A 10,043-nucleotide genomic window follows, 5' to 3' on the forward strand; every position below is an offset into this window, starting at 1 on the left:
GAAAACAGATCATTATAACCGAACACCCACCGGGATAGCCAACTCTATCATAACCTTCCTTTCAAATATTTTCATATTACTACATGACAAAAAAAGATCCGAAAAAAGATTAAGCGTCATGACAAAAATATCTAGGTTATATCATAAATAACAATACAGAAATGCAAAGACATCAATATGATTTAGTGATATGTCTTGACATTTTATTGTTTAAGATTTTTCAAACCTTATATTTGTCACGATGTTAAACCTTTTACCCAAACTTCACCTAAAACGTAAGGAAAGAATTGAAAAGTTATACATGAAAGAGTTACCTACCTCCGATGGATGTACAATTATAATGATCTATCCTCTCAAATTGAAAGTTTTTTTCAAATTGAGAAGACAGATCATTATAACCGAAAACCCACCGGGATAGCTAACTCTATCATAACCTTCCTTTCAAATATTTTCATATTACAACATGACAAAAAAAGATCCGAAAAAAGATTAAGCGTCATGACAAAATTATCTAGGGAATATCATAAACAACAATAGAGAAATGCAAAGACATCAATATGATTTAGTGCAGTCCGGTTCTTAAGTGGACTGTCCACAAACGGACATGAGAGAGAAATGAGCCAGATCAGTTCGTGATCTGATCTATCAGTTTTGTGGGACCTACTAACTATAAAAATTAGTTTACAGAACTGATCTGGCTCATTTCTCTCTCATGTCCAGTCCGCTTAAGAACCGGACTGTGATTTAGTGATATGTCTTGACATTTTACTGTTTAAGATTCTTCCCTTGTTATATTTGTCACGATGCTAAATCTTTTACCCAAACTTCACCTAAAACGTAAGGAAATAATTGAAAAGTTGGACATGCAAGAGTTACCTACCTCCGATGGACAGTTATAATAATATATCCTTTTAAATTGAAAGTTTTTTCAAATTGAGAAGACAGATCATTATAACTGAACACCCACCAGGATAGCCAACTCTATCATAACCTTTCTTTCAAATATTTTTATATTACTACATGACAAAAAAATATCCGAAAAAAGATTAAGTGTCGTGACAAAAATATCTAGGGAATATCATTAACAACAATAGAGTAATGCAAAGACATCAATATGATTTAGTGATATATCTTGACATTTTACTGTTTAAGATTTTCCCTTATTATATTTGTCACGATGCTAAATCTTTTACTTAAACTTAACCTAAAATGTAAGGAAATATGGGAAAATGGTGAAAATATAAGGGCCGAAAATATAATTGCACAAATACGAATACAATCACGTCAAATTAAAATCAAAACTTGAAGTGTACCTTCCACTGTAGATCCAAATCGGGTATACAGTTTCATTTTCAATTTAGGGTTTGAGTTTGGCGTTTGAGGCTTTCTCCCTAAATTGAAGAGAGAAAGCCTCAAATAAGGGTTTTCGGGTTGGAGAGAGAAAATGTCATTTAGGACATTTAGAGAGAGAATATGCGAATCAATTTCCCTTCAAATTGAGACTTATTTGGGTTACAATTTTCAAATTAAATTTTATTGGGTCCCATAAAAATTACTTTTTCTTCAATGCGCAGTACTATAAATGCACTCAATGTGTAGTGTTCTGCATGGTCGATTTCGAATCTTTCATCAAAACTGAATAAGAGTAAAACCAATAGATTAGTTGTGTAACCAAATCTGTATTGGAAATAAAGCTTTTGTTTTGATATTGTAGAATAGAATTTGAAGGATGCGCAAAATAGACATGAAGAGTGAAGATTGGTTAGTAAGTAGTTAATATTGTCATATATATATATATATATATATATATATGGGCATTCATCACTATAAATTACATCCCTACTAATATCACTACAGTGCTTGACAATTGAGTTCATGTCTCACTTATTCTCACAAAAATTGATTTCTGCTTGATACCTTAACTGCAGGCTCTCCCATGATCATGGCAGGGTAGTAGTAGCTCTGACCTATGGTGGAAGTTGAGTGCTTTTCCTTGTCATTTAGGTATGCACACCAAGCAAAGACTATCTGCGACAAATATAAGAATAGGCACCAAATAACTATTGTATTAGAGCAACGCTAGTAGTTTAAAAGGAAATAAATCGAACATTAATTGCGGTGATCAACATACAGAGCTTGTCACGCCAGTATTCCCTAGCAGGCATCTGAATGTACTTCGTGTCTCTTGCCACCTTGTGAAATGCACAATGAAGTCCTACAACCAAGAAATTAAGGTATTTGAATTGGTGGATGAGATAATTAGCGTTTATAAAAAAACGTCAGAAAGACGAGAATCTTTACCTCAAGTCGGCAAATGGTGAAAATATCAATCGGAAGAAGTTAGCTTCTTCAGTATTCAATGACTTGTGTGGCTTCAACCACTCCTTCTTGAAATTCTTGTAAAGAGAATCTTCAATATCAGTGTCAGGTTGAGCCTAGAAAAGAAAACAAATTTTAATGTTAATTTATCATTCACTTAAATAAAAATATTTTGTATATGGCCAACTGAGGATACCTCCACATCGACTACCACTTTCATTTTCTTTGCAGACTCTAGAGGTGATTTAAACAGTTGTCTGACTTTTTTAACAAAAGGAGGAGTCTTGAAGCTTTCCTTTACGTAAGAAAAGACACTTATAACATTAATGTCATCTTCCAATACTGGTGTCCCTTTGTCTTTCACCAATTCAGAAAATTACTTTCTTTGCTGTGTAAACTCTGTCATCAGTTGAGTAACATCTTCCACCAGTTCACAAACCGCAGCACCTAAAACACCTTTCACTTCTTTCAATTCGTTTTGGACTTCCCTCAACTGAGCTTGAACTGAGTTGACTCTATCATACAGGTTGTATGTTTCAGTCCTCACTTTGTGTTGCTCTGCATCTTTGATGCGGAACATGTAAAAAGCATAACAACACTAGGCAAGATAAAATATTTATGCCATATATACGCGGAAGACTTGGGAAAGAAACCAACTTCTTATCTATGCATATATAGTAATCTAATATATGGTAGTTTACAAGTAGGAATATGAATTTGGTACACTAAAGTCTAGAAAAAAATTATGAACACTCCACCAAAATAAGATTTTGTCGTAAAAAATAGGTAGTGCTTCTCTACTACTAGATATGGTACTGAAACATATATACATATAATTCACACCTTGCTTCTAATTAATGTCACACTTTGCCAAGGATAATGAAGCAACATACCAAAAGGCTGTCACTTTAGTGTCTAAAAGTCTGTAACTAAAACTGTAAGTGTGAAACTTTTGTTGTTGTAGAGGATCTAGAAGATGACCATGCGTGTGATGAAGAGAATATGTAAAAATAAAGTAACTTTGCAATCATATGTAATAACAACTGCAATACGCTAATACATCTGTTCATTATCTTCCCCACTGAGATATGTACACAAGAAGCTTACAAATATTAAATATCAACGAACTTACTTTTTTGGATCGCCATTGTTGATTTCTCTGTTTCAAAACTGAAACTTTGATTTTGGAGTGTGATGAAGTACTGAAGTGAAGTTGTGAGAATATATGAGAACTAGTGAATAGTGATTAGTCAAGGATGAGTGGGCCTAAGAGGGGCACTTTCTACGAAAAGTTGTATGGTTCAGATGATGATTCTTCACCCTAAGGGGCAAGTTCGCTGTGAGAAGTTTGTGAATGGATGTGGCTTTTAATGGTAGGCACGAAGAAGAACAAAGTTGATGGGAAGTGTTTGTGTTGGTACTGATGCAATGCTAACGGGTGCAAAATCTAACTTGATTACACTGATCTAAATGAAGGAAAATGTGCCAGCAAACAATCTCATCTAAAGTACTTCCCACATGGTCTTCATATAAGTTACTAGGTCAGTAGATCATTTGGTGCCTGCTGTAGCATATCATTCTATAATTTTGATTGTAATGATTACATGTCCAATTACATACTCCCTATTTTCTGCATATGTCAGTTAACTAGAACCACTTACCACGTCCTAACCTAACACGCGCCCAAAATGTCAATCCTTTTGACATACACTCTCTTCCTAGTTGAAATCGTACATATGAATGCTCTACTCTTAGCATAGTTTAGTTTGTAATATGTTGGTGATGGAAAAATAGATACTCATGAGACTAGTCAAAATTGAGTGACCATTTCTTTAGATTAAATCGAAGTCATAGAGCGACTAAACAAGAGTTAGGCATAAGAGGATCACATGCATTATCTTAAGTTATGCGCACATACATGCATTCCTTCAAAATTATACATACATGACAAAATTCAATTTATAAATTCATCTCGAGAAGTAATCGTGTATAATTCGAGATCCTGCACAAAAATTATATGCTAGGTTTTCGGTTTAGGGCCTATATACAGTCTATAGGCCCTAAACCAAAAACCTAGCATATAATTTTTTTTGTGCAAGATCTTGAATTATACACGATTACTTCTCGAGATGAATTTATCAATTGAATTTTGCCATGTATGTATAATTTTGAAGGAATGCATGTATGTGCGCATAACTTAAGATAATGCATGTGATCCTCTTATGACATTAACGTTATAAGTGTCTCTTCTTACGTAAAGGAAAGCTTCAAGACTCCTCCTTTTGTTAAAAAAGGCAGACAACTATTTAAATCACCTCCAGAGTCTGCAAAGAAAATGAAATTGGTTGTCGATGTGGAGGTATCCTCACTTGGCCATATACAAAATCTTTTTATTTAGGTGAATGATAAATTAACAATAAAATTCGTTTTCTTTCTAGGCTCAACCTCACACTGATATTGAAGATTCTCCTTTCAAGAATTTGAAGAAGGATTGGTTGAAGCCACACAAGTCATTGACTACTGAAGAAGTTAACTTCTTCCGATAGATATTTTCACCATCTGTCGACTCGAGGTAAAGGGTGTCGTCTTTCTGACCTTTTTTTTAAACGCTAATTGTTTCATCCATCAATTCAAATGCCTTAATTTCTTGGTTGTAGGGACTTCATTGTGCATTTCACAAGGTGGCAAGAGTCACGAAGTACATTCAGATGCCTGCTAGGGAATACTGGCGTGACAAGCTTTGTATGTTGATCACCACAATTAATGTTCGATTTATTTCCTTTTAAACTACTAGCATTGCTCTAATACAATAGTTCTTCGGTGCCTATTCTTATATTTGTCGTAGATAGTCTTTGCTTGGTGTGCATACCTAACTGACAAGGAAAAGCACTCAACTTCCACCATAGGTCGGAGCTACTATTATTCTGCCATGATCATGGGGGAGACTGCAGTTAAGGTATCAAGCAAAAATCAATTTTTGTGAGAATAAATGAGACATGGACTCAATGGTCAAGCATTGTAGTGATATTAGTAGAGATGTAATTTATAGTGATGAATGCCCATATATATATATATATATATATATATATATATATATATATATGGTCAAGCATTGTAGTGATATTAGTAGAGATGTAATTTATAGTGATGAATGCCCATATATATATATATATGACAATATTAACTACTTGCTGACCAATCTTCACTTTTTATGTCTATTTTGCGCATCCATGCATGGTTTTCAATTTCCGAAATATTTTGTAGGAGACTGAATCAGAGGATATTGACCTCCTAAAAGAATTACAGGCGATCCTCCTGGATTACCCCATCCACGAATATCGCTTGTTAAGATAATTTTGCAGTACACAATGTGGTATAGTATAAGAGAATTGAATATAATTTGATATATAGGTCTAAGTACAAAGCAGAAGCTTCAACTAATTACGTTTCGATGTGAGTGTGTAATGGTTCGTGCCAGTTGTGAGCAACTACCATTGGTGGTTGTACGTCTTTGCACCTGAACAGAGGAGGGTTGTCGTTCTGGATTCCCTAACTAGTCTAGCATGAATATCGGGAGGGGAGCAATCAATGAAGAGAGTGGTGCGATATATGCTAATGACTAATTATGTGATCATAATTTTTACAACATGTTATGAGTTTTGCCAATGCCATGACTTACTTTTGTGTTTGGTTTATTAGGCCTCCTACATGCATCACATCATGTCTATACTTGGAAATGAGTTCACTGGGAGCTGTACAGTTAAAAACTGGAAGATTGAACAGTTGATCGACAATGTTCCACAACGGCTGAATGGGTAATCTCATTTTTCAAGTGTAAATTTGCAACAACAACCTTGGCTTGTAGAGTTACTAAACTATCTGTCTCTATGTAGATTCGATTGTGGAGTCTTCATGATGAAGTATATGCAGCTATGGAATGGTCACAAACTCTCCGAAAAGTTTTCACAGGTAGTTACTTAATTTAATTGTTCAAAAGCACCATGGTTTTCTTTATTCACACATCCATTTTGACTATGCATGACTGTATATGCCAACTTGCAGACGGACATGCCATATATCCGGCATAAAATTGTCGTCGAGATGGTGATGTCCGAGTTGAACAAATCACAACCACAGCTGGACAATATGTAACTTTTTGAGGTTTTGAATGTTTGGGGACCCTCATCATGTGCGTTTGAAAACTCTTATTAACTTCAACATGTGGATGTAATGATTTTGGAAACTAGGGATGTATGTTTTGTCGTATTTTGCCGCACTATCCATGTAATATATTTCGAAGACTATGTAGCAGGATTGAAGTTCGGATATGTACCATTCCAATTTCAATGTGTCGTGTTATGTACTGTGTGTGTAATTTGGATGAATATTTTGGTGTGAATGCATGAATATGTTACTTGATCAGCACATACAAGCAGGTAAGTGATCACATCCAACAATTACCTGCTTAAATTTAAATTTTGTGTAGCTGCATGAACCCATGTAAAATATTTACCAAAGGAACACACCACTGCAAGAATGGTTTTGAATGTTGCTGTTTTGCCTCTTTTCTTTTTTGGGATTTCTGCTCTTTTTGTTCATTCAAGATCCTTAATGTTGTTAAACTGCGTAAGTTATTAGAGGAAGTTATATAGCTGATGCAACTAATTTTACTTGTAATTGTTGTTGGGTAGAGATATGTCGAACCTGCATAGGTCAGTCATCAGTAGAAGATATCACTTGCTAATATATATTAAATAGGAACTTTGTTATGGCAGTCATTTTCTTTCTTTTTACGCTTGTTTTTATCTTCCAAAAAAAATTCTTCTCAGTTTTATTCTCTGCTCCATAAGCCGGCTTTCTTTTAATCTTCCTCTGAAAGTTCTTCTCGGTGTTATTTTCTGCTCCATAAGCTGATATTAGTGATAAAAAGTTACCATAAATTGGAAATACGTGCACTTGGTTCATGCTTTTGTTGTTGGAAATAACTTTCATAGTCTGCTTGTCAGTTTCGGTGTTATAAGAAACCAGATACCTGTCATCACATAGTAGTATGATCTCTACGTTCATTCGAATTATCATGGGTGAAATCGTGTAACATGACTGCAATATTTGTTCTTTCAATATAGTAAACTGCTAGGCCCAAGACTCCTTTACTTTATAATTTTTCATCATCCATATGTCAACAATGAGTGTTCATAGTCCATACTTTATAATATAGTTCGGTAGCTAAGTGTAGGAACCGTTATTTCAGAATGCAAATTTCTACAAACCACGAAAACCCATGAGCAGCGGAATTAATGGGGTTCACGGTTTTGGATAGAAAACATACCTTTGAATAGGCTAAGATGTAATCTCTGAGAATCCAATAGCTATGAATCCGAATCAACAATCAACCCCTTGATCTTCTGTTGTATTCCTTTATAATAGATTGGATGTTGTGTGGGCAACGATCTACCAACCCCTTTCTTTCTCACAAAGCTAGATCCAATTTTGGATCTATCTTTCCTTGCCTCTTTTTCAATCCAGTGAATAGTGAATTTCGACCAGGAGAGAAGGGATTCTATTTATAGGCTACGCATCATCAGTACCCACATCAACAACCAACTCCTTCAAATTTATTTTCTTCTTGGACCCCTCTGTCTTAACCACTTCAGAGCGCCTCTTCAGATTAGGCCTCCAGAAGGGAGCAGGAGCATCACCAACTCCACCAACGCTCCCACCAGCACTACCTCCAGCACTACCACCAGCGCTACCACCAGAATTTCCACCAACACGAACAGGTTGGTCACCATTACCTCCCTCAGATCGTCTAAGAGTAGAACGACTATTAGCAGCTCCTCCACCCATTCTCACTGCAAAAACAGGTTGCCTCCTGCGGCTCTCCGTCTCCATCTTAGGATCCGAGCAAGAATCAGAGAAATCAAGAACAAGCTTCCGAGCCCTTTTATTCTGCTCAGTTTTCTTCTTGTTAATCTTCACACCTCCTCTTCTCTTGAAGTAATGTGCAACCTCCTCCAACAAGGACGATTTATCTTCCCACGTCAGCCTCACAAACACTTCAATCGCCTCGGTAGACGTATGACACCGGATTACGACCTCTGCAAAACAAATCAATATCAGAACGTCATCATATCAACTTATAACCAAAACAAAGAACCTACGACCTATAACGCAAAATGACCCACATCAAATAAATGACCTACCATCAGTTTTCACACTGCGATTCTCTTCCCACAATTAATAAAGGCATACGCCCCCACTCCTCCTTACTCACACCAACAATCACTAGTGATTTACCTTTCATTACTTGAAAACTAAAGTTCAAAGCATAAGATTTTATCATAGTGAAATGCTCCCAAAACGTCAGACAAACAGATGTTATAACCTCTGAGTCTCAACAAATGCAGCAAGTGAAGCACCCTCCAACCATTTCCCACAAGTTGCAAGGGTGGCTTACCACAGAAGTTCAGAACATCCAAGGTCAAACATGAGAAGGGAAACCTCAACCCCGCCTTTAGTTGGCCATACGTAATCGCAACCCCACCATCTCGAGGAACGTAATCCAAGCCAAACACATTCTTCTCATCACTCAGGTTGTATATCATCAAGTTGGGGCTATCAATCTTAAACTCCCTTCTCAAGTCCCCAAAGTTATCAAACACCGATCTACTTACCAATTCCTCAGTCATCGTCTCCAATGAAGATGACGAAAATGCCTCACCTCCACTACGAACCCTAACTTCAACATCTTCATAACTTGAAGTTCTCTCTCTCCACTGATCAATCTCCACTTCCCCACTTAAGCTATCATGAGTGATCGACATTACTAAAACAGAAACGAAACAAAAGATTAAATTTTTTGAGATGAAAAAGGACGCACCTAAAGACGAAAAGTCGAAAAGTTTTTTGCTTTCTTTCTCTCAGTTTTTCTTCTGTGGAAATGATGAGGAGCGGGAAATGATAGATTGAAGAAACAAAAGACTGCTTTTCTCTAAAACCCTTCAGCTGCACAAAACCTCATGAGTTAGACAAAAACGTTTGGGTTTCCCATACAACACAATCATAACTTCGCCCACAAACCACCACAATTTTAGGCCCATGGGTCAAATCAACTATTCCCGCACATTTTCTAAACCAAACAAACCAGCTGTTAGACACATGTGGTAAAAAGCTTTGTTTTATCTTTTCTTTTCACAATGCAGCTGTCCAAACAAAAAAAATCAAAAAGAAGAGGCGGGGCTGTGTAAGTACCCTCCATTCTACATTCATATCACTACATCACACGTGTCCACAACATAGGTCGTATCTCCATCAGCTCGTACTATGTCATAACGACCCAGCCTCAGGTCATCCCAAATCTCAATTACCCACAACCATATATAGAAGCAAATCATCTAGCGCAATCATGGAGCTCAGTCAACGCATCATTCAAGGAGACATTTACTTTGTAACATCAAGAGTAGTGGAGAATCATCAAGATAGCACGCAAGGTGGATCTACACTTGATAACGGCCTGGAACAAATAAGGAAAGTGAGGTCAAACTATAAGTAAAGAGAGATGAACTACGTAAGACTTGATTCAAGTTTACCCCAAGAAACTTGATACGTAGGCAACTCTTGTCCCAAGCAAGAGTGAAGCCACTCCCTATCAAACAATACATCAGGTCGTAGTACCAACCCTCTACAGTCTGCATCAAGTATTTGTTATCTTCCAAAATTAACAC

The sequence above is a fragment of the Coptis chinensis genome, chromosome 3, assembly GCF_015680905.1.
Source record: "Coptis chinensis isolate HL-2020 chromosome 3, ASM1568090v1, whole genome shotgun sequence".
Classification (NCBI taxonomy): domain Eukaryota; kingdom Viridiplantae; phylum Streptophyta; class Magnoliopsida; order Ranunculales; family Ranunculaceae; genus Coptis; species Coptis chinensis.